The sequence below is a fragment of the Aegilops tauschii genome, chromosome 4, assembly GCF_002575655.3.
Source record: "Aegilops tauschii subsp. strangulata cultivar AL8/78 chromosome 4, Aet v6.0, whole genome shotgun sequence".
In the NCBI taxonomy this organism is placed as follows: Eukaryota; Viridiplantae; Streptophyta; class Magnoliopsida; order Poales; family Poaceae; genus Aegilops; species Aegilops tauschii.
Window position 1 is genome coordinate 185,295,030 of NC_053038.3, and position 23,348 is coordinate 185,318,377.

General features: G+C 45.3%; 1 non-coding gene across 1 annotated transcript; it reads right to left on the minus strand.

The window, feature by feature from the left end:
* Positions 1–7,238: 7,238 nt before the first annotated feature.
* On the minus strand, positions 7,239–7,342 carry LOC120963620 (small nucleolar RNA R71). The gene has a single exon (XR_005755376.1). It is a non-coding gene; the product is annotated as a small nucleolar RNA R71 (small nucleolar RNA).
* Positions 7,343–23,348: the final 16,006 nt, after the last annotated feature.

A 23,348-nucleotide genomic window follows, 5' to 3' on the forward strand; every position in this document is an offset into this window, starting at 1 on the left:
TTTCGTGTGCGTGTGTCAAACTTTCTCGGAATGGACCGAGGCTTGTCAAGTGGCCTTAATATACCACCCGGAGACTACCGGTCAAGTTTCGTTCCATTCGGAGGTCGTTTGGTACTCCAACGGTTAACCGGGCATCCGCAAAGTCCATTTGAGTGTCCAGCAAAAACCCCCTCCAAAACCAGCCCAAAACCCACCAAACTCTCTTCCATGCTCTAGGTCGTTCGATCACGATCGTGTGGGCGAAAACCGCACCTCATTTGGAGTCTCCTAGCTCCCTCTACCTATTTATATGTGGGCATCCCGAAAAACGAAACTGCAGACGAAACCCTAGCTTCTCCCTCCGCGCCGCGTCGGACGCGTTCGCTCCTGCCGGACAACGTCCGCCGCGCGCCCGGCCAACTGGAGCGCGCCACGTCACCGCGCGCCGCCCTCCCGGGCCCGAGCCGGCCGCCGCCTCCGCGCCATCGCCGCCCGCCCGCGCCGCCGCCGGCCGGCCCCGCCATCTCCGCCGCCGCCCGACGCGGCCTCGCCGCCGCCCGCCGCCGGCCTCCCCTCCGGTCCCCGCCGCCGGCCTCCACCGCCGCCCTCGCGCCGCCCTCCTTCCTCCCTCCGGCGAGCTCCGGCCACCGGTGCCCGAGCTCGAGCTCTCGATCCAGATCCGATCGATCCAGTACGTGCCCGTTGACTTTCTCGCCCCCCCCCCCCTTTTTTCTCTGTCCTGAAATTCTTCAGCATGTGCCCCTGTTCCCAATGCTATAACTCTGTGCATGTAGCTCCGATTCGCGCGTGTAATATGTCAAATTGTTCGTCTCGTGATGCTCTTCATTTTGTTCAATTGCACCATGTTCAGTAGAGGTCATCTTGATGCCCAAATCTTCGTTGGAAGAGGGCTAGTTGCTGTTATTCTCTGGTTCTTATCAGAACTTGGAGATTTGTCATTTTTGTATCATTTATTCTGTGCATCTTTTGAGCATGAGCTCTACATGTATTTTGAAGTATGCCATGCCATCTTTCCAGTGGTGTAGTCCATGTATTTTTGTGATCTCTGTGGTGACTAGCACAAGCATGCAAAGTAGGCCCCGTAATATTTCTGATTTCAGGGACTTAGTGTTTTCTCTAAGTCCTTGTCTGCTGTAATTTTGTGGCCATGTAAACTTGATGCTACAGAGAGATCCATGCATATTTTGGGGATGTTCAGTAAGGATGTTTTGTAGCTATAGTTGTAATTGATCCATTCCTGCAATTTTTTGCAATTATGGAGTGCCATAGCATGACTCAATCATGCTCTACTTTTGCTATAATATATTTCTGGAAGATTCTTGACATGATTTGCAATCTTGCCAAGCTTATTGTAGTTGATCTATACATGCTATGCTTTTGTTCTTGCCACGATTAGCTTCATAAACATGCCATCTTGCTGTAGGTATGCTTGGTTTGTCATGCATTGCTCTGTAGTGAGTGCATAAAGCTCACAAAGAGGCCTACATATTAATATTTCTGCCATGCTCTGTTTTCTGCTAAGTCTGAAACCTGATAACGAAACTTGCTATGTTTACATGCTTTCCATCATATCTTCTGGTCCTTTTTGGCTTATGGTCAGTAAGGGACTTTTGTCATGTGCATTTAGTAGAACACTGCCATGCCTTGTTTTGCTATTTTAAGTTCCTTTAGCATGTTGATTTCGTGCTCTGAACATTGCTACCTGATACTGTTTACTGCCATGTCCAGTTTTTCACCGAGTCTGTGAACCTGTAATCTTTTGCACTTTTGCCATGCTTGTTTGAGCTTGATGTGTTGTGAACTAGCCATAGCTCAGTGTTCATCTTTTGTCAAGCATCTCCTGTAGAGTATTGCCATGTTCTTTGTTGATATGTTGGGGTGCTGTAGCATTGTTGTTTGTTGCATTTTAAGTGCTATCTTGCTGTTTATCGCAGATTAGTGTCATTCTTGTTTTGCTTGCCATTTGCAAACCGTGCATCCGATTCCGGTGATCTTTATATCGATTTCGACCGAAATCATCTCATCTTTCCAGTGGCATACTTGGTTTGCCAAGTTACTGCCATGTTCATCATTTTCCTTCCGGAGCACGCATATGCATCGCATATCATATCTTGCATATCACACGTGTTTTGCATCATGTTGCTTGTGCATTTCTCGTTGTTGATTGTGGTTCCGTTTGTTTGTGTTCTTGTCTTGGGTAGAGCCGGGAGACGAGTTCGTGAACGAGGAACCTGTCGAGTACGCTTACGAGGATCAAGCTTTCGACAACTCTGAGAACCTTGCAGGCAAGATGACCACCCCTCGAAATCACTTCTATCTTTGCTATGCTAGTTGTTCGCTCTCTTGCCATGCTCGCTACCTATCACTTGCTATATAATATCTCCCATTTTTTGCCATGTCAGCCCCTAACCACCCCTTCCTAGCAAACCGTTGTTTGGCTAAGTTACCGCTTTTGCTCAGCCCCTCTTATAGCGTTGCTAGTTGTAGTTGAAGTTGAAGTTTGTTCCATGTCGGAACATGGATATGTTGGGATATCACAATATCTCTTATTTAATTAATGCATCTATATATTTGGTAAAGGGTGGAAGGCTCGGCCTTATGCCTGGTGTTTTGTTCCACTCTTGCCGCCCTAGTTACTGTTATACCGGGATTATGTTCCTTGAGTTTGCGTTCCTTACATGGTCGAGTGATTTATGGGACCCCCTTGACAGTTCGCCTTGAATAAAACTCCTCCAGCAAGGCCCAACCTTGGTTTTACCATTTGCTACCTAAACCTTTTCCCCCGGGTTTTCGCGAGCCCGAGGGTCATCTTATTTTAACCCCCCTCCCCCCCGGGCCAGTGCTCCTTCGAGTGTTGGTCCGAACTGAGTAGACTGCGGGGCCCCCTCCTGGAAACTCGAGGTCTGGTTTTACTCGTAGGATGTCTCATCCGGTGTGCCCTGAGAACGAGATATGTGCAGCTCCAATCGGGATTTGTCGGCACATCCGGGTGGCTTTGCTGGTCTTGTTTTACCATTGTCGAGATGTCTTGTAGACCGGGATTCCGAGACTGATCGGGTCTTTCTGGGAGAAGGTTTATCCTTCGTTGACCGTGAGAGCTTATGATGGGCTAAGTTGGGACACCCCTGCAGGGTATTATCTTTCGAAAGCCGTGCCCGCGGTTATGAGGCAGATGGGAATTTGTTAATGTCCGGTTGTAGATAACTTGTCACTTGACCCAATTAAAATACATCAACTGCGTGTGTAGCCGTGATGGTCTCTTCTCGGCGGAGTCCGGGAAGTGAACACGGTCTGTGTATGTATGACGTAAGTAGGTGTTCAGGATCACTTCTTGGTCATTGCTAGATGACGTCCGTTCCGTTGCTTCTCTTCTCGCTCTCATTTGCGCAAGTTAGCCACCATATATGCTTTTGCCGCTGCAGCTCCACCTCACTACACCTCCTTTTCCTTCAAGCTTAAATAGTCTTGATCTCGCGGGTGTGAGATTGCTGAGTCCCCGTGACTCACAGATTCTACCAAAACAGTTGCAGGTGCCGACGATGCCAGTGCAGATGATGGCGTCGATCTCATGTGGGAGTTCGACGAGGAACGTGGTCGTTACTAGGTGCCTTTTCCTGATGATCAGTAGTGGAGCCCAGTTGGGACGATCGGGGATCTAACATTTGGGGTTGTCTTATTTTCATCTGGATTTTGACCGTAGTCGGTTTATATGTTTGTATTTTGGATGATGTATGATGATATTTATGTATTGTGTGAAGTGGCGATTGTAAGCCAACTCTTTATCCCATTCTTGTTCATTACATGGGATTGTGTGAAGATGACCCTTCTTGCGACAAAAATACTATGCGGTTATGCCTCTAAGTCGTGCCTCGACACGTGGGAGATATAGCCGCATCGTGGGCGTTACACGTGAGTTCACCCTTGGGACGGGGTCGTGCTTGGATAGGCGGCCATGACTGTTTTTACAGGGCACCGGACACACCGTTGGTCCGTTTGAGTAGTTGTGAAAATGAAAGGGCAAGTCCCAAGATCTTTGTCATTATACACGAGGGCCGTGTACCAGCGAGTGGACTCTATGTTAGTGTCACCTAGGGAAAGATAGTGACCGGGAGCTTACCCCGTGTACTTGAGGTACTGTGGGTCATGGATTACACGAAAGCTTCCCGGATCTTGTGGGTAAAGTGTACAACCTCTGTAGAGTGTCAAACTATTCGAATAGCTGTGTCCACGGTCAAGGACAGTTGGGCGGTGCTACTTAAACCATGACAAGAGTTTTACAAACTTGGTATGTGTAAGCTACTTGGGTCAAGTAAAGACTTGACATATTGATTAAGCTAGAGTTGTTCCAAACTCTATTTATGTTGATATCTATAACCTGTTCACACGGATATCTAAATCCTTATGATGCATGTTTTACTGGAGGCTTGATCATGTCATTTCACTCAATCCAGCATTTTGGCAAGGTAATTAGTTATATGACATGCATTGTTACCTTGATCTGAAACATGGGTTGCTTGCGGGTACATTCAAAGTACTCATTGGCTTGCCATTGGTTATTTAATTGGCCAGGCATGGAAGAGAAGGAGTTCGAGGAAGAGTTGTTTGGTGACGAACATGCGAACTAGGACGTTTCCCAGTCAGAATCCCTATAGGGTTAAGGTAGATGGCATGGGTTCTACTTACCAACGAAGATTTCCACTGCTTAAGTTCTATCCGGTGTTCAGCCCTTGAGGCTTATCTATGTAAGACTTGACCATAATGGTCATAATTTGTGTAAGACGATATGTATGGATGTAAGACTCTTGTTATTCAGCTTCTGTGTATTTAGTGAGCAATGATCTCTGGGATCACTGTACACGTGCATTCGTTGATCACGACTTATGAGTCGGGGTCCCCACAGAGCTGGTATCAGAGCCAGGCTGACTGTAGGAAGCATTAGTTAGCATGGGCTTTACTTAGGACAAAACCGCATTACAAACACTCTATACTTGATAAGCACATTTCTTATATATAACTTTGGCATACAAATATACCATTGTTGAGATCTAACCATTAATTCTTGCTATGAATTGTTGCATATTTGCATAAAACTCATATAAAGAATCATTTACTAGTCATTTGATTCTTTTGCAGAAAAGTGCGAGAAGGCATATAAACTTCAAGATCCGGACTAAAGTATCTAAGAGAACGAAGAAGAGGAGGAAGAATGGACTTGTGCGAGAAGAAAGGAAGTAACCAGGGGGCCAACTATGGAAGAGAAGACCATCTTCTGCTAAAAGTAAAGAAAGAGGAGGGCCATATTGCAAAAGGGGCACATCAGAGAAGGGGAATCAAAATCCCTAGCAGCAGCACGATCCCCTTTTGAGCCTGGCATCTCCATCTCCCTCCCCACACCACTTCTTCCATCTCCGGCCGCCGCCGCGGCCAGGCCAGCGTGGCACCGCGCCAACCTGCCACCGCCGCCATCCATCACCACCACTCCCCGCTTCACCGCGCCATCATCACCACCGCACCACTGAAAACCACTGCGCCTCCATCTTCACTAAGCCATCCATCCACCATCACCAGCGCCACATTGTGTGACCCACCAGACGGCCTGGCTGGACCTCCGCGCGAGAGTGCCCCTGCTGCCGTCCTTCGTCCTTCGCCTACTGCTGCTCTTCTTTCCCCACGCCTCTGCTGCTCCTCCTCTCAACACTGCTGTTGCTCCTCTACTTAAAACTGCTGCTGCTCCCTCTCCCACATCCCTGCTGCTACACTCCTTCTCTAAACCTCTCTCTTGCTTCTTGTTGATGCTCCTCTATCCATTCCCACACCGCTGCCTCTTGTTCTTCTCCGATGAAACTGCTCCTCCTCCTCCTCCCTCTCTAAGCCACCTGTTGCTGCACCTGCTCTCCAACGCCCCTGATGCCTAGTTCTCCTCTTTCCCTTTCCTTTCTACTGCTAATCTGAACCCACTACTTCTTCTCTGATCCCACCTGCTGTTATTTCTATGAACTTGAGAGTTGTAAGACTTTGAAATGTCCAAATTTGAACTAGTACTGGTATGCTAGATATATGTATGTTTATTCCAGAGACATGGTGTTCTTGCTTATTTTGTAGCTCAGTGTGAACTTGTACTATTGACACTCTGTTTGTTTGTGTTGAAACTAGTTAAATTCATCACTGTGTATTGCTTGCCGTAGAACCTTGTTTCATTTTGTAGTCTCTGTGTTAGTTATCTACCAGTGTATATGTGTTGTGATATGAAGTATTTCCATTATGTCCCATAATCATGTTTCCTCAATCCTTTTCATGTGAGATAAATTTATGTGTTCTTATCTTGTGACTTCCCTCTTGTCGTTGATGTTCGTCTGTGTTACTGTTTTAGATTCTCAAGCCTAATGAAAATACGAAAAAGTTAGTGAGTAATATCTTAATCTCCCTGTGCTATTTGCATTTTATTTGTGAAAGATATTCGGGTACAACCTTGTTTAGTTTAGTTTTATTTTCCTGCTATCGTACCACTCCTAATTGAGTGATCTAGCTTTAGCCGAGCATAGTCGCTGATTTGCCTAGTCCCTGTGGGGAACACGACATCCGTAGTTTGGGAAATATATTCCACTACATTTACATTTGATCATTTTGGCGCCGTCGTCGGGGACTAGCGTCGAGCGATGGTGTGAAGCTATAGACTAGGCTTAGTATAGTTTTTGTTTAAATTTCCAGTCAATTTATTTCTATGCTTCTTTTACCTTTTTTTCTTTTTGTTGCTTCAGCTTATTAGGATACTAACTTTCTGACTAGTGTTTACTGTTTCTGAGTTTGCGTAGCAAAATCTAAACTAATTACAGGTTGTTCTATAGTTACACTCGGTTAAGATGGCATTGCTTCGTGATCTTTCGATGCCCAAAAGTCAATGCTATATCACAGGACCGGTTTGGCCAACTATGGAGGCAGAGAACTTCGAGCTGAAACCTAGTCTTATTGCTTTGGTTCAAAAACATCAGTTTGGAGGGTTGCCTACTGAAGATCCTTACGGGCACTTGCTCCGAGTCCTGTAGTATTCAGATACAGTAAAGTACCATGGAGTTCCTCAATATGCTATCAAGTGTATGCTGTTCACTCTCTCTCTCTCTCTCTCTCTCTGTGATGATGCTCGTGCTTGGTACCAATCCTTGCCATCAAGGTCATACAGTTGGAATGAGATATCACAAGCATTCTTGGATAAATATTTCCCACTACACAAGCAGTCTGCGATTCAAGATGAGATCTTCAACTTTGTTCAGCGTGAAGGCGAGAGTTTGTATGATGCTTGGGAGAGGTACAAAGCCTTGTTCAGGAGATGTCTTAATCATTGGCTCGAGAGATGGTTAGAGCTGCAGATATTCTATAGAGGATTGACTTCGGACACTCGAGCTTACGTTGATATGGCATCGGGTGGAGCTATTACAAACAAGACACTTGATGATGCTTTTCTGCTGATTGAGAACATAGCCTTCCACCAACTTCAGTGGTACAATGAGAAGCCCACCTCTGATTTAGCTGCTTGCTTGCAACAAATCACTTCATCTCAGCAAGATTCTCTTACACAAAAACCTGAACCTCTATCTCAGTGTGACAAGATTGAGCTTGCATGGATTATCTTTGACGATGATGATACCATTCTAGTTGACACGCACGCTACAGATCATATGGATACTAGTGTTGGAGATTCAGTTTTGCATTGTGATGATTCTTCCATGGATGAGCCAGAGCTGCAGTTAGTTGCTTTTGATATTGAGGAGACACCTTTACTTGATATTGATCATGTGCTTCTATAGCAAGATATGGAGAAGTTCGCCTTCGATGATGTTAGCTGCATTGATTCCTCAACACTTGAGCCTGAGATGGAGAGCTTCATGGTTGATTATGGTGAGGTGGATTCAGATGTCAAGGAGCCAAGCTCTACTATTTCACTTGTTGACACGAGTCCGGTGGAAATTGCTACTACCGCACCTCACTTGGTATCTTCAGTTGAGGTAGTCCTGAACCTTCTTCCTAACTATCTCAGGTATGATCGCAACTTTCTCGACAAGATATGCCATATCATGGATACTGCCTATGCACCATGCGATTTGTTGATGATATCTATTTATCATATGCTCAATAGATATGCTTATGTGATAGGATACTCTATTTATGACTTAGAGGGCATTGTCCCTATCACTTGTATTGGCTTGTTTGTTGAGTGTTCTTTCAGGTTTATGCTTGTGCACCTTCATTGCGGGCTGATCAAGTTCGAGATGACATCCCATGGGATCCTGGTGGATTCACGGCATGGTGATGAGGAGAAGCAAGGAGCACACATGAGGAAGAGCGAAGTTGGAGCATGCATGAGGAAGCAAAAGGAGAGAGTTGCAGTTCAGAGAGCGATTGTGCGAGACCTACATCATATATGCCCGGTGAGCTGTTTCATGACCCCAATCTGAATACCATCATACATTATACAAGTTGCAATCAATTGCTATTTGGGTTGCTTGAGCCATTTCTTAAATGTTGTCCCACTTAATTTTATTTGACATATGCTGCTTGATGAGAATATGCGAACTGATTGTTGAATGCCATGTAAACTAGTGATCTACATATTGCCTGCTTTGCTGAAATTAGTGAAAGCTATTAGTTTTGAGTGCTCAAATCCCTAGTACACTAGAAAACTTAATCATTTTCTGCTTTTACCTCGATACACCTAGATCATTAAGTTCCAGATGCTGAGTTTGTGCCTAATGTGTTCCCATTCAGAGCAATCACTTACCACTATGGATTAGCATCCTATGTTCTCTGGATCGGTAGCATGTGAACTAGACATGGATGAGTGATGATTCTTGTTTTTGCTCATTTGAAAAATGAAAAAAATATCTTATAATGAATATGTAAGTTTGACTACCTACAGTAGCATGTCATGTTCCCTGGATCGGTGGCATGTGAAATCTGGTAGCTTGGACAGTAATAAATAAAAAATGCAATATTTGTTGAACCAGGTGTATACCATGTTCTTGGGATCGGTGGTATGTTCCTTTGGGGAGACAAACAAAAAAACTATATAATTGGTCGAGCCAGGTGTATACCATGTTCTCGGGATCGGTGGTATGTTCCTTTGGTGAGACTGATAAAATATTATCATTGCTTCCTTCAAATTCAATAAGTGGTTCTACCACAATGTTGTGTTCCTAGTAATAGGTGTCTCTCGGGATCATGCTCTCTTTAGGAACCTTTTGGCACAATCCGCATTTAAACTGGTTGATCTTCTTTTATCATTGTAGAAGTTTAAAATGATTGATTCTACTAGTATCCTACTGCTTTGTAACACTCTTAACCATTGATTTTCACTGCTAAGTCAAAAGAATGCATTGTTTGGAGATCTACTTCACTTGGACATTCTCTAGTCAGCTCACTATTCACCATCTAGCTATTGCCCTTATGCCTTTTCTTGAGGACAAGTAAAGATTTAAGTGTGGGGGAACTTGATAAGCACGTTTCTTATATATAATTTTGGCATACAAATATACCATTGTTGAGATCTAACCATTAATCTTGCTATGAACTGTTGCATATTTGGATAAAAATCATATAAAGAACCATTTACTAGTCATTTGTTTCTTTTGCAGAAAAGTGCGAGAAGGCACTATAAACTTCAAGATCCGGACTAAAGTAGCTAAGAGAACGAAGAAGAGGAGGAAGAATGGACTTGTGTGAGAAGAAACGAAGTAACCAGGGGGCCAACTATGGAAGAGAAGATCATCTTGTGCTAAAAGTAAAGAAGGAGGAGGGCCATATTGCAAAAGGTGCAGATCAGAGGAGGGGAATCGAAATCCCTAGCAGCAGCCCGATCCCCTTTTGAGCCTGGCATCTCCATCTCTCTCCCCCTCACCACTTCTTCCATCTCCGGCCGCGGCGGTGGCCAGGCCCGCGTGGCGGCACGCCAACCACCCACCGCCACCATCCATCACCACTACTCCCCGCTTCACCGCGCCATCATCACCACTGAACACCACCGCGCCTCCACCTTCACTGCGCCATCCATCCACCATCACCAGCGCCACATTGCGCGACCCACCAGACAGCCTTGCTGCACCTCCGTGCGAGAGTGCCCCTGCTGCCGTCCTTCGTCCTTCGCCTGCTGATACTCTTCTTTCCCCACGCCTCTGCTCCTCCTCCTTTCAACACTACTGCTGCTCCTCTACTTAAAACTGCTGCTGCTCCCTCTCCCACGTCCCTGCTGCTGCACTCCTTCTCTGAACCTCTCTCTTGCAGCTTGTTGCTGCTCCTCTATCCATCCCCACGCTGCTGCCTCTTCTTCTTCTCCCATGAAACTCCTCCTCCTCCTCTCTCTCTAAGCCACCTTCTGTTGCACCTGCTCTCCAACGCCCCTGATGCCCAGTTGCTCCTCTTTCCCTTTCCTTTCTGCTGCTAATCTGAACCCACTACTTCTCTGATCCCACCTGCTGTTATTTCTATGAACTTGAGAGTTGTAAGACTTTGAAATGTCCAGATTTGAACTAGTATTGGTACGCTAGATATATGTATGTTTAGTCCAGAGACATGGTGTTCTTGCTTATTTTGTAGCTTAGTGTGAACTAGTACTATTGACACTATTCGTTTGTGTTGAAATTAGTTAAATTCATCACTGTGTATTGCTTGCCGTAGAACCTTGTTTCATTTTGTAGTCTCTATGTTAGTTATCTACCAGTGGTATATGTGTTGTGATATGAAGTATTTCCATTATGTCCCATAATCATGTTTCCTCAATCTTTTTCATGTGAGATAAATTTATGTGTTCTTATCTTGTGACTTCCCTCTTGTCGTTGATGTTCGTCTGTGTTACTGTTTTAGTTTCTCAAGCCTAATGAAAATACGAAAAAGACAGTGAGTAATATCTTAATCTCCCTGTGCTATTTGCATTTTATTTGTGAAAGATATTCGGGTACAACCTTGTTTAGTTTACTTTTATTTTCCTGCTATCATACCCCTCCTAATCGAGTGATCTAGCTTTAGCCGAGCATAGCCGCTGATTTGCCTAGTCCCTGTGGAGAACACGACATCCCTAGTTTGGGCAATATATTCCACTACATTTACATGTGATCAATACTCCTCTTCTTTTCTAAGCTTACCAATACCTAAGATATATTTCCCCTTGTTAACCTCTCCCATTGAACCTTTGTAGATGGTTGCTATACCCGAATACTTTCTGACCATCGGATTCCCCATGCTTCTCGAGGATAGCCTCCAGAAGTGCCAGTTTCACCGAGCCCCCATTTTGACCTACCATGAGCATTGGATCAATGACACCGAGGCGGAATACCATGTGGAAGTAATCGTGAAGGCTAATGACCCTCCAACGAGTTGGTTCTTCGAGGGACCACAAATGGCAACACTGGTCCTCGTCGTCGAGACTGCAACACTCAAGGCACTAACCCGCCTCCGAGACCTTCCGGAGATGGAAAACGAGCCAGCAACCCATTTCTTACCCTATCGGAAGGAGGATGAGGATGAGAGCAGCGCACCAGCTCCACCATTGGAGGAAGGACTTCCACTCGATTCCAGACCTACTTCAGCCTTTGTGCCGACAGCCCGTCACAACGCTTGGCCTCGGAGTCGATGGAGCTCCGAAAGGAACTCCATGAGGCCAAGGCACTTCTTCGCCGAGCGCAAGGGAAGACAGATAGGGTCAAGAAGGAAGGTGCTCCCCATGGACAGCCCGTAGTCGCATATCGAGGCGGAAGGCCCCCAGTAGATGCACCTGCCAAGGATAGAGAACCACCCCAGCAACACCGAATGACGGCAAGAGAGTACCGCAAGCTCTTCATTACACCATTGGCAAAGCAACACCGTGTTGAGCTCCTCCACTCCCCCACTCCTTCGAGTAATGAAGAAAGTCAGACTGATGACGAGGAGGAGGAAGACCCAGAAGAGCTAGACTACGCGACTGTCGTGGATTTGTCACGGCAGATGTCCCAGTGTGAGGACTCAGTCGTGAGGCCAACGAATCTATGTGGTAGCTTGAGAGGGGTTGGTCGGAATCGAGAGACGCGAGGTTTTACCCAGGTTCGGCCCCTCACGGTGGAGGTCAAAGCCTACATCCTGCTTCATTGATATTGATGATGATGATGCTCACGATTACAAGGGTGCTCTTTCATGCTTTTTACCTTGAGAGCTATTAACTTGTTTATCTTAACGTGTCCCTCTTGGGGTGCCCTGCCCCTCCTTATATAAGTTGGAGGGGTGGGTTACATATGGAGTCCTAGTAGGATTAGGACTATCTTATTACAAGTGGAATCCTAGTCTTGCTTCCTTTGTAAGGGAATATTGCTTATGCCTTTCCTCTTAAGTCGGCCTACCATAACATGAGCCGGCCTACCGGGCCTTGGGCTTTGTCCTCCACCTGACCCGCCGTTAGGGTCATTAGTGAGTCGCCAGACCAGTGAGTCGCCAGTCTTCGGGCGGGTTACCGATGAAACGCCAAGTCCCAGCCGGGTCATATATTCGGCCGGGTCATAGCGCGGGTATATCCCCGACATTAGCCCCCTAGTTTAGTTTGGATTTATCCATGTTAAACTGATCCTGCAAAATAAACACAAGAACAAATTTGATAGGTTGTGCTCCGGGTAAAAAATATTTCTGAACGAGCACCTGAGCATCCTTAAGTCCTTGTCATTTCCTTCTTGATACGTGTCCATGACTTCATAGGAAATCTCCTTTAGCAGATATGTTCAAACTTTGCCAATGCAAAAGATCCAGGTACTTCTTCTGAAAAGTCCGGGTGAATAAGCCAGCTTAAAATCAATTTGTTGACATTGGTTTCTTGCAGAAAAATATTATAAATAATAATCCATTTGATTCGGCTTCCAATGCTCTAGTTTGACAAAAATATTGGTCTTGAAATACTCATCTGATTTTCAGCCGGCTCAAAGATGTAGATCTTGCCAATTTATGATTGGCAAAATTGCCGGGTTATAAAACAGATGATGTCGGGTCATGATTGTTGCTGGTTTGCTCAAAACTGAGAATTTGAAGATGTTCCTCCCTTATATACATATCACCTGTAGCCCCCTAGTCTTAAGAGGAGAACGTACTGATAGCTTAAGACTTGCTTTAATATAAATGTTGCAACTTTGGAGAAATCCGGTTTGTTCATGTAAGTCGCCAATCATAAACTGAACACTTTGTACTTCCCATGTGTAGCCCCCAAGTGCCGGCTCAGTAAGATAATAGTGAGCTGGGACATTACATGTACTTCAAAAAATAACACCATATGATGTAGCTCCCAAGTTTTGGGTTACCTTTGACAGGAGCAATTAGTAGCCCCCAAGGGCCTGCTCATCACTATGTGATGGGTCGGGTCTTCATTGAGGTAAGTTAAAATGACTTTGTATTAGCCCTCAAGTGCCATGGTGCATGCTTGTAGTAACATGGGACTTGCATACCCGATGTAATCTTGATTTGAACAATGTAGCTCCCAAGTGCCGGGTCGTATGCTTGCAGCGACTTGGGACTAAATAAAACCATATCCATTGTCCGGATGATGTTGCTGAAAGCCTTTGTAAAAATCAATATTGAACCATGCTCTTTGTTGTAAGCCGATATTTTGGGATGAAGAAATAATAGCCATTGCTCTGAAGCGGCTTTTGCAAATCTCAATCATAATACTGGTTATTGATAACCATAAGAAAAATCTAGCCATGTTGGCTATTAAAAATTTGAATAATATAACCCAATTGGAAAACCTCAATCATTCAATTCCATATTGAAAATCCAGCCAAGTTTGGCTATTAAAGATTGGAATAATACAATCTGGTATGAAAACAATCACAGGATCTTATCTGCTGACAAGCAAATCCAGAGTTAAATACACAGTGGCTCTTGGCTGATGGCGACTTAAGGCGCATTCATTGTAATTCAGGATTTTCGTAACCCGGCGGCTTATAGCCTTTGTAAAAATCAAGAACCCATACCCCTTTTGAAACAACAATTTTAATCTATGATGATGGGCTTGAACTTAATCATTTATGTAAGCCATAGCTCTGCATGTCCTGCACAAAGTTTAAAGAACATATTCCCTGGCGACTTAACGTCAAAAGCCAGGGCGGGTAACAACCCAAACATAATATAGTCTTATGCAATTATGGAAAAGACTAGAATTAAGGCCATCAAAGCCAAAATATACTAGCGACTTAAAGTCAAAAGTCAGGGCGGGTTATCAAACCTCGCATATTCTTATAACAAATAAAAACATACCTGTAAAATTGGCTCATACTGCCGGCTTACATCGCCATATCATGTGAGGGTGACAACCCAAAGATTTATAAGTGCATGATTCCAATTGCGCAATCCGAAGTATACTAGCGACTTAACGTCAAAAGCCAGGTCGGGTTATCAAACCCCACATATTCATACAACTACTGGAAGACATACCTGTAGATTGATACCATGGTGATAGCTTGATCATTATAATCTGGAGTGGGTATGGACCCGTAGGCATGAAATATCATGACGTTGATTGCTCAAGGAAAAATATCCTAGCGACTTAAAGTCCGCTATCAGGGCGGGTTATCATACCCAAAAATGCTCAAATATGAGTCATATGATCAGGGTTGCATGGCCCGAATTGTCGAAACCATATGTTAACATGAAAGAAGCATATAAATCCAAAATTTTCGGAAAAACAGAAATGCAGAAAAATCGAGGCTTTCATAGGCCGCCAAGCCTAAAACCCAATTGCTTTCATGGGACGCACAGCCACTGATCCTTGCACACCGTAAGCCGGCCCTCACATGACAAATCGTCGTCTTAACCTTAACGAGTTCAGGGTCTTAGTTAAAAGATTGACTGTCAAGAGTACGGCGGGTCATTCCAGGATTATCTGGGCGGAGTAGCATCGACATATAGGCAGGATAACCCAGAATTCAGCATGGAAGCCGGTCAAGAGGGTAAGCATAGCTATGCTCATTGAGCAGGAAGCCCCCAAGTGACATATAATATGGCATATAAGCCAATCAAAAGGGTAAGCATAGCTATGCTCATTGAGCAGGAAGCCCCCAAGTGACCTAATTGAGCAGGAAGCCCCCAAGTGACCTATAATATGGCATGTAAGCCGATCAAGAGGGTAAGCATAGCTATGCTCATTGAGCAGGAAGCCCCCAAGAGACCCATAATGTGATAAGCCAATAAGGTAGGATACCCATGTTTGAACTGCGCACTGCAACAAGTTCTCTTTGGCAACCTTTAATTTTTCTGAGAACTCAAACTTGCGAGAGATGAATTCCACTTCAACCGGAATCTTTTCTTATATCCCGGAACTCTTCTATTGAGCCGGAACTTTTTTGACTGCCAGGCACTTTTTAAGCCGGAAATTGTCTGACAGCCTTTTGAATTTTTCACCAATATGGTAGTAGCCTCCAGGACCAGGTTATTTTGCCTCTAATGACCCGGGGTTATGAAGTGGCTGAGTTATGTCATTGTAGCCCCCAAGTCTTAAGACGACTCGAGGAGTTGACTTGAGATTCTCCATACTTGACCGTGATGTAAACCGGTCAGTTGAACAGCAGAACGCTAGAATACGTTGAAGATGGAAGGCAAGGTACACTACTGGAAACAGAGAATTCACCATTGATACGTCTCCAACGTATCTATATTTTTTATTGTTCCATGCTATTATATTATCTGTTTTGGATGTTTAATGGGCTTTAATATGCTCTTTTATATTATTTTTGGGACTAACCTATTAACCGAAGGCCCAGTGCAAATTGCTGTTTTTTGCCTATTTCACTGTTTCGTAGAAAAGTAATATCAAACGGAATTCAAACGGAACGAAAACTTTGCGAGGATCTTTCTTGGAAAAAACGCAACCCAGGAAACTTGGAGTGGAAGTCAAGGAAGCAACGAGGCAGCCACGAGGCAGGAGGGCGCGCCCCCACCCTCGTGGGCCGCTCGTAGCTCCACCGACCTACTTCTTTCGCCAATATATACTCTTATACCCTGAAAACATCCAGGGGAGCCATGAAACCACTTTTCCACCGCCGCAACATCCTGTAACTGTGAGATCCGATCTTGGGGCCTTTTTCGGCGATCTGCCGGAGGGGGATTCGATCACGGAGGGCTTCTACATCAACACCATAGCCTCTCCGGTGATGTGCGAGTAGTTTACCACAGACCTTCGGGTCCATAGTTATTAGATGGCTTCTTCTCTCTCTTTGGTTCTCAATACAAAGTTCTCCTCGATTTTCTTGGAGATCTATTCGATGTAATACTTTTTGCGGTGTGTTTGTCGAGATCCGATGAATTGTGGGTTTATGATCAAGATTATCTATGAACAATATTTGATTCTTCTCTGAATTCTTATATGCATGATTTAATATCTTTGCAAGTATCTTCGAATTATCGGTTTAGTTTGGCCTACTAGATTGATCTTTCTTGCCATGGGAGAAGTGCTTAGCTTTGGGTTCAATCTCGCGGTGCTCAATCCCAATGATAGAAAGGGAACCGACACGTATTGTATTGTTGCCATCGAGGATAAAAAGATGGGGTTTATATCATATTGCTTGAGTTTATCCCTCTACACCATGTCATCTTGCCTAATGCGTTACTCTGTTCTTATGAACTTAATACTCTAGATGCATGCTGGATAGTGGTCGATGTGTGGAGTAATAGTAGTAGATGCAGAATCGTTTCGGTCTACTTGACACGGACGTGATGCCTATGTTCATGATCATGCCTAAATATCTCATAACTATGCGCTTTTCTATCAATTGCTCGGCAGTAATTTGTTCACCCACCGTAATATATGCTATCTTGAGAGAAGCCACTAGTGAAACCTATGGCCCCCAGTTCTATTTTACATCATATTAGTTTATCATCAACCTGCTATTTCTATCGCCGTTTATTATGCAATCTTTACTTTCCAATCTATACAACAAAAATACCAAAAATATTTATCTTATTATCTTTATTAGATCTCACTTTTGCAAGTGGCAATGAAGGGATTGACAACCCCTTTATCGCATTGGCTGCAAGGTTCTTGATTGTTTGTGTAGGTACTAGGCGACTTGCGTGTAGTCTCCTACTTGATTGATACCTTGGTTCTCAAAAACCGAGGGAAATACTTACGCTACTTTGCTGCATCACCCTTTCCTCTTCAAGGGAAAACCAATGCATGCTCAAGAGGTAGCAAGAAGGATTTCTGGCGCCGTTGCCGGGGAGATCTACGCACAAGTCAAGACATACCAAGTACCCATCACAAACTCTTCTCTCTCGCATTACATTATTTGCCATTTGCCTCTCGTTTTCCTCTCCCCCACTTCACCCTTGTCGTTTTATTCGCCTTTTCGTTCGTCTCTTTTCGCTTGCTTCTTCTGTGCTTGTGCGTTGGATTGATTGTTTGTCATGATGGCTCAAGATAATACTAAATTGTGTGACTTTTCCAATACCAACAACCATGATTTTATTAGCACTCCGATTGCTCCTATTACCAATGTTGAATCTTGTGAAATTAATGCTGCTTTGTTGAATCTTGTCATGAAAGATCAATTTTCTGGCCTTCCTAGTGAAGATGCCGCTACCCATCTAAACAACTTCGTTGATTTGTGCGATATGCAAAAGAAGAAAGATGTGGATAATGATATTGTTAAATTGAAGCTATTTCCGTTTTCGCTTAGAGATCGTGCTAAAACTTGGTTCTCTTCCTTGCCTAAAAATAGTATTGATTCATGGAATAAGTGCAAAGATGCTTTTATCTCTAAGTATTTTCCTCCCGCTAAGATCATGTAACGCCCCGAGACCGATGCTCCAGACGCCTTCCATTTTTTCGTTATCGTTGTGTGTATTTATTTGTTTGTTGCATTCTTCATCGCATCATTCGCATTGCATCGGCACTTTGTTGCCGTCATTGTTTTTCAAACTTGCATCTGCTCGTAGTTGCCGCGTCCCCCCTTGCGTTCGTTGACCATTCTGAGTCTAACCGGATTTTTGATTCTCTCTTGTCTGACCGTTTGACCCTCTCTGCACAACCACTGAACCCCTCCTTGCACAGTGCATAGACCCCTCTCGCGCGTCCGGAACCTCCCCGAACCTGACCCGGGTTGTTGTCACCGTTGGACTCGGATCATCCCCAAACATCTACAAAACATCACCGTTTTCTTTGTTGGACTCTCCACAGCCTTTTTCTCGACCGTTCAATTTTGATCGGAGGGCCTGTTTTGCCTTAAGCTAGTCCACCTAGCTATTTAAACAGCATAACCCTAGTTTTTAGGAGGCTTGTCCCATCCATCCTTTCTCTGCCGCCGCCACTCCCTCCATCCTCCTCTTCCTTGGGATCTCCCCTGCTCCAGATCAGCAGCCACCACCTTCCCCTCCTCGAAGTTGTGACCGATCCAACCAGGAGCATCGCTCAATCCCCCTCACTTTTCTCTCTCTTTTGTCTCTGTCCCATAGGAGTACCCATCCATGGCGCCAGGAGAAGATCGCCCCGACCACCTCGTAACCAGCTCGCCGGAGCAGAGCTCCTCCTCCGCCACCCTTGCCCGTTCCCAGCCGGATCCCGCCAGCAGGGCCCCGTCCCCATCTCCGGCGCCCCAAGTTTCGCCGCCGCTGCCGTTCCACTGCCATGGCGCCTTGACCTCCTCTGCTTCCCGCGTCGCCCAAGTCCCCCTATCTCGCCGGACCTCCTTCCGCCGTCGCCAAGTCTTGCCTCGATCCGTCAAGCCCACCGCCGGGAACGACCTCCACTTCCCAGGGCCCCGACGACCTCACCGTCCGGGCCTCCTCCGCCTCGCCTTCCGCGCAAGTCCCTCGCCGACGCGCCCAGTTCTCGCTGCTGCCGCTGCTTCCTGTCGAGCAGGAGCCTCGACCCCAAGCTCCTCCTCTGCTTCTTCCCGGCGCGCCTCCGCCCCTTCTCCGGCCAAGTCCGGTGCCCCATTGCCGGATCCGCCGTCGCCTGCTCGTCGGTAGCCGCCGCCGTGCCCGCGACCCCTGCTTCCTGTCGCCATGGCGCCGCTGCAGTTCTTCTGCAGTTAGATGCAGCAGCGCTGCATCGAGCGCACGCCCGCGCCGCCGCGTGGGCTTCGTCGCCCTTCACCAGCAAGCAGGCCCAACACCCCCTTCCAGCCTCCCTCTCCAAGCCGAACGGGCCAAGGCCCACTGGGTGAGGCCACACCCCAGCGCCCCTCCTCTTGTTTTCTTTTCTCTGTTGGGCTTCCTATTCACATTCGGCCCATGTGATGTTTTTTTTCAGGATCTGCGAATTTAGCTATTATCCGAGGATTTACAGTATTGCAGAAAAACCACTCATGTTCATGCATTAATAATTAATTAACCGTGCATCTCTTGTAAATAATTTATATATGAAAAATGCTTAGAATTTCATCTAGTTTCATAATATGCAACTTTCATCCATGTTTAAAATGTTTAAAATGCTGTTTGCTTAAATTTGCTCGATTGCCATGTTAAAATGATTTATTTCATAACTAGATAACCGTAACTCGGATTTTAATAAACTTTATATGTAAATGGGGTAGAAAAATGCCTAGTTTAACATGGTGCACTTCATTTTTCTGTTTAACAATATTAAAATTGCGTTTATGGAAGAACAGTACCAATCCCAAAATATGGACATGAGGATTTTCCGGAATTGTTGTTGTTTGTTTCCGGCCTCATTTAACTTGCTTAAATAGGTAGTTTCCTTATGCTTCACCTCTTGCCATGGTTAACAACATTTAACATTGTTGGGTACATAATCGAGAGAGAACTAAATAATGATCTGGCGTTTCGTCAATATGCAACTCGTTGCATATTGAGCTCCACTTAATTTGTAGTGGGGTTTGTTGCATTTTCCCATGCCATACCTCATTTAAACCGGACATGCATCATACCTGATTGTGCATCATGCCATGTTTCTGTGATGGTTGTTTTACTATGTTGTTTGTTTCTTTCCGGGTTGCTTCTCTCGTTACCTTCGGTTTCGTTCCGGAGTTGTGAGAATTCGTTCGACTACGTCCGTTTGTCTTCTTCATGGACTCGTTCTTCTTCCTAGCGGGATTTCAGGCAAGATGACCATACCCTTGAAATCACTTCTATCTTTGCTTTGCTAGTTGTTCGCTCTATCGCTATGCCGCGCTACCTACCACTTGCTATATCATGCCTCCCATACTGCCATGTCAGCCCCTAACCTTTTCACCCTTCCTAGCAAACCGTTGTTTGGCTATGTTACTGAAGGAAATATGCTCTAGAGGCAATAATAAAGTATTATATATTTCCTTATATCATGATAAATGTTTATTATTCATGCTAGAATTGTATTAACCGGAAACATAATACATGTGTGAATACATAGACAAACAGAGTGTCACTAGTATGCCTCTGCTTGACTAGCTCGTTAATCAAAGATGGTTATGTTTCCTAGCCATAGACATGAGTTGTCATTTGATTAATGGGATCACCTCATTAGGAGAATGACGTGATTGACATTACCCATTACGTTAGCTTAGCACCCGATCGTTTAGTATGTTGCTATTGCTTTCTTCATGACTTATACATGTTCCTATGACTATGAGATTATGCAACTCCCGTTTATCGGAGGAACACTTTGTGTGCTACCAAACGTCACAACGTAACTGGGTGATTATAAAGGTGCTCTACAGGTGTCTCCAAAGGTACTTGTTGGGTTGGCGTATTTCGAGATTAGGATTTGTCACTCCGATTGTCGGAGAGGTATCTCTGGGCCCACTCGGTAATGCACATCACTATAAGCCTTGCAAGCATTGTGACTAATGAGTTAGTTGCGGGATGATGTATTATGGAACGAGTAAAGAGACTTGCCGGTAACGAGATTGAACTAGGTATCGAGATACCGACGATCGAATCTCGGGCAAGTAACATACCGATGACAAAGGGAACAACGTATGTTGTTATGCGGTCTGACCGATAAAGATCTTTGTAGAATATGTGGGAGCCAATATGGGCATCCAGGTCCCGCTATTGGTTATTGACCGAAGAGGTGTCTCGGTCATGTCTACATAGTTCTCGAACCCAAAGGGTCCGCACGCTTAAAGTTACGATGACAGTTTTATTATGAGTTTATATGTTTTGATGTACCGAAGGTTGTTCGGAGTCCCGGATGTGATCACGGACATGACGAGGAGTCTCGAAATGGTCGAGACGTAAAGATTGATATATTGGACGACTATATTCGGACACCGGAAGTGTTCCGGAGAAGTTTCGGATTAAACCGGAGTGCCGGAGGGTTACCGGAACCCCCCGGGGAAGTATTGGGCCTTAGTGGGCCTTGAGGGGAGAGAGAGGGCAGCAGCCAGGAGGTGGTGCGCCCCCTCCCAGGAGGAGTCCTAGTTGGACTAGGAGAGGGGGGCGCAGCCCCCTTTCCCTCTCCCTCTCCCTCTCTTTCCTTCCCCCCTTCTTTTCCTAGTAGGACTAGGAAAGGGGAGTCCTACTCCTACTAGGAGGAGGACTCCCCCCTCTCCTTGGCGCGCCCATAGGCAGCCGGCCTCCCCCTTGCTCCTTTATATACGGGGGCAGGGGGGCACCTCTAGACACACTTGATATACGATATTTTAGCCGTGTGCGGTGCCCCCCTCCACCAGATTACACCTCGATAATACCGTCGCGGAGCTTAGGCGAAGCCCTGCGTCGGTGGAACATCATCATCGTCATCACGCCGTCGTGCTGACGAAACTCTCCCTCAACACTCGGCTGGATCGGAGTTCGAGGGACGTCATCGAGCTGAACGTGTGTAGAACTTGGAGGTGCCGTACGTTCGGTACTTGATCGGTCAGATCGTGAAGACGTACGACTACATCAACCGCGTTGTGATAACGCTTCCGCTGTCGGTCTACGAGGGTACGTGGACAACACTCTCCCCTCTCGTTTGCTATGCATCACCATGATCTTGCGTGTGCGTAGGGAAAATTTTGAAATTACTACGTTCCCCAACAGTGGCATCCGAGCCAGGTTTTATGCGTTGATGCTATGCACGAGTAGAACACAAGTGAGTTGTGGGCGATATAAGTCATACTGCTTACCAGCATGTCATACTTTGGTTCAGCGGTATTGTGAGATGAAGCGGCCTGGACCGGCATTACGCGTACGCTTACGCGAGACTGGTTTCACCGTTCGGAGCACTCGTTGCTTAAAGGTGACTGGCGGGTGTCTGTCTCTCTCACTTTAGTTGAACCGAGTGTGGCTACGCCCGGTCCTTGCGAAGGTTAAAACAGCACCAACTTGACAAACTATCGTTGTGGTTTTGATGCGTAGGTAAGAACGGTTCTTACTAAGCCCGTAGCAGCCACGTAAAATATGCAACAACAAAGTAGAGGTCGTCTAACTTGTTTTTGCAGGGCATGTTGTGATGTGATATGGTCAAGACATGATGTGATATAATGTGTTGTATGAGATGATCATGTTTTGTAACCGAGTTATCGGCAACTGGCAGGAGCCATATGGTTGTCGCTTTATTGTATGAGATGCAATCGCCATGTAATAGTTTTACTTTATCACTAAGCGGTAGCGATAGTCGTAAAAGCAATAAGTTGGCGAGACGACAACGATACTACGATGGAGATCAAGGTGTCGAGCCGGTGACGATGGTGATCATGACGGTGCTTCGGATATGGAGATCAAAAGCACGGTGCTTCGGAGATGGAGATCACAAGCACAAGATGATGATGGCCATATCATATCACTTATATTGATTGCATGTGATGTTAATCCTTTATGCATCTTATCTTGCTTTGATTGACGGTAGCATTATAAGATGATCTCTCACTAAAATTTCAAGATAAAAGTGTTCTCCCTGAGTATGCACCGTTGCAAAAGTTCTTCGTGCTGAGACACCACGTGTTAATCGGGTGTGATAGGCTCTACGTTCAAATACAACGGGTGCAAAACAGTTGCACACGCGGAATACTCAGGTTAAACTTGACGAGCCTAGCATATGTACAGATATGGCCTCAGAACACAGAGACCGAAAGGTCGAGCGTGAATCATATAGTAGATATGATCAACATAGTGATGTTCACCATTGAAACTACTCCATCTCACGTGTTAATCGGACATGGTTTAGTTGCTTTGGATCACGCAATCACTTAGAGGATTAGAGAGATGTCTATCTAAGTGGGAGTTCTTAAGTAATATGATTAATTGAACTTAAATTTATCATGAACTTAGTACCTGATAGTATCTTGCTTGTCTATGTTAATTGTAGATATATGGCCCGTGCTGTTGTGCCGTTGAATTTTAATGCGTTCCTTGAGAAAGCTAAGTTGAAAGATGATGGTAGCAATTACACGGACTGGGTCCGTAACTTGAGGATTATCCTCATTGCTGCA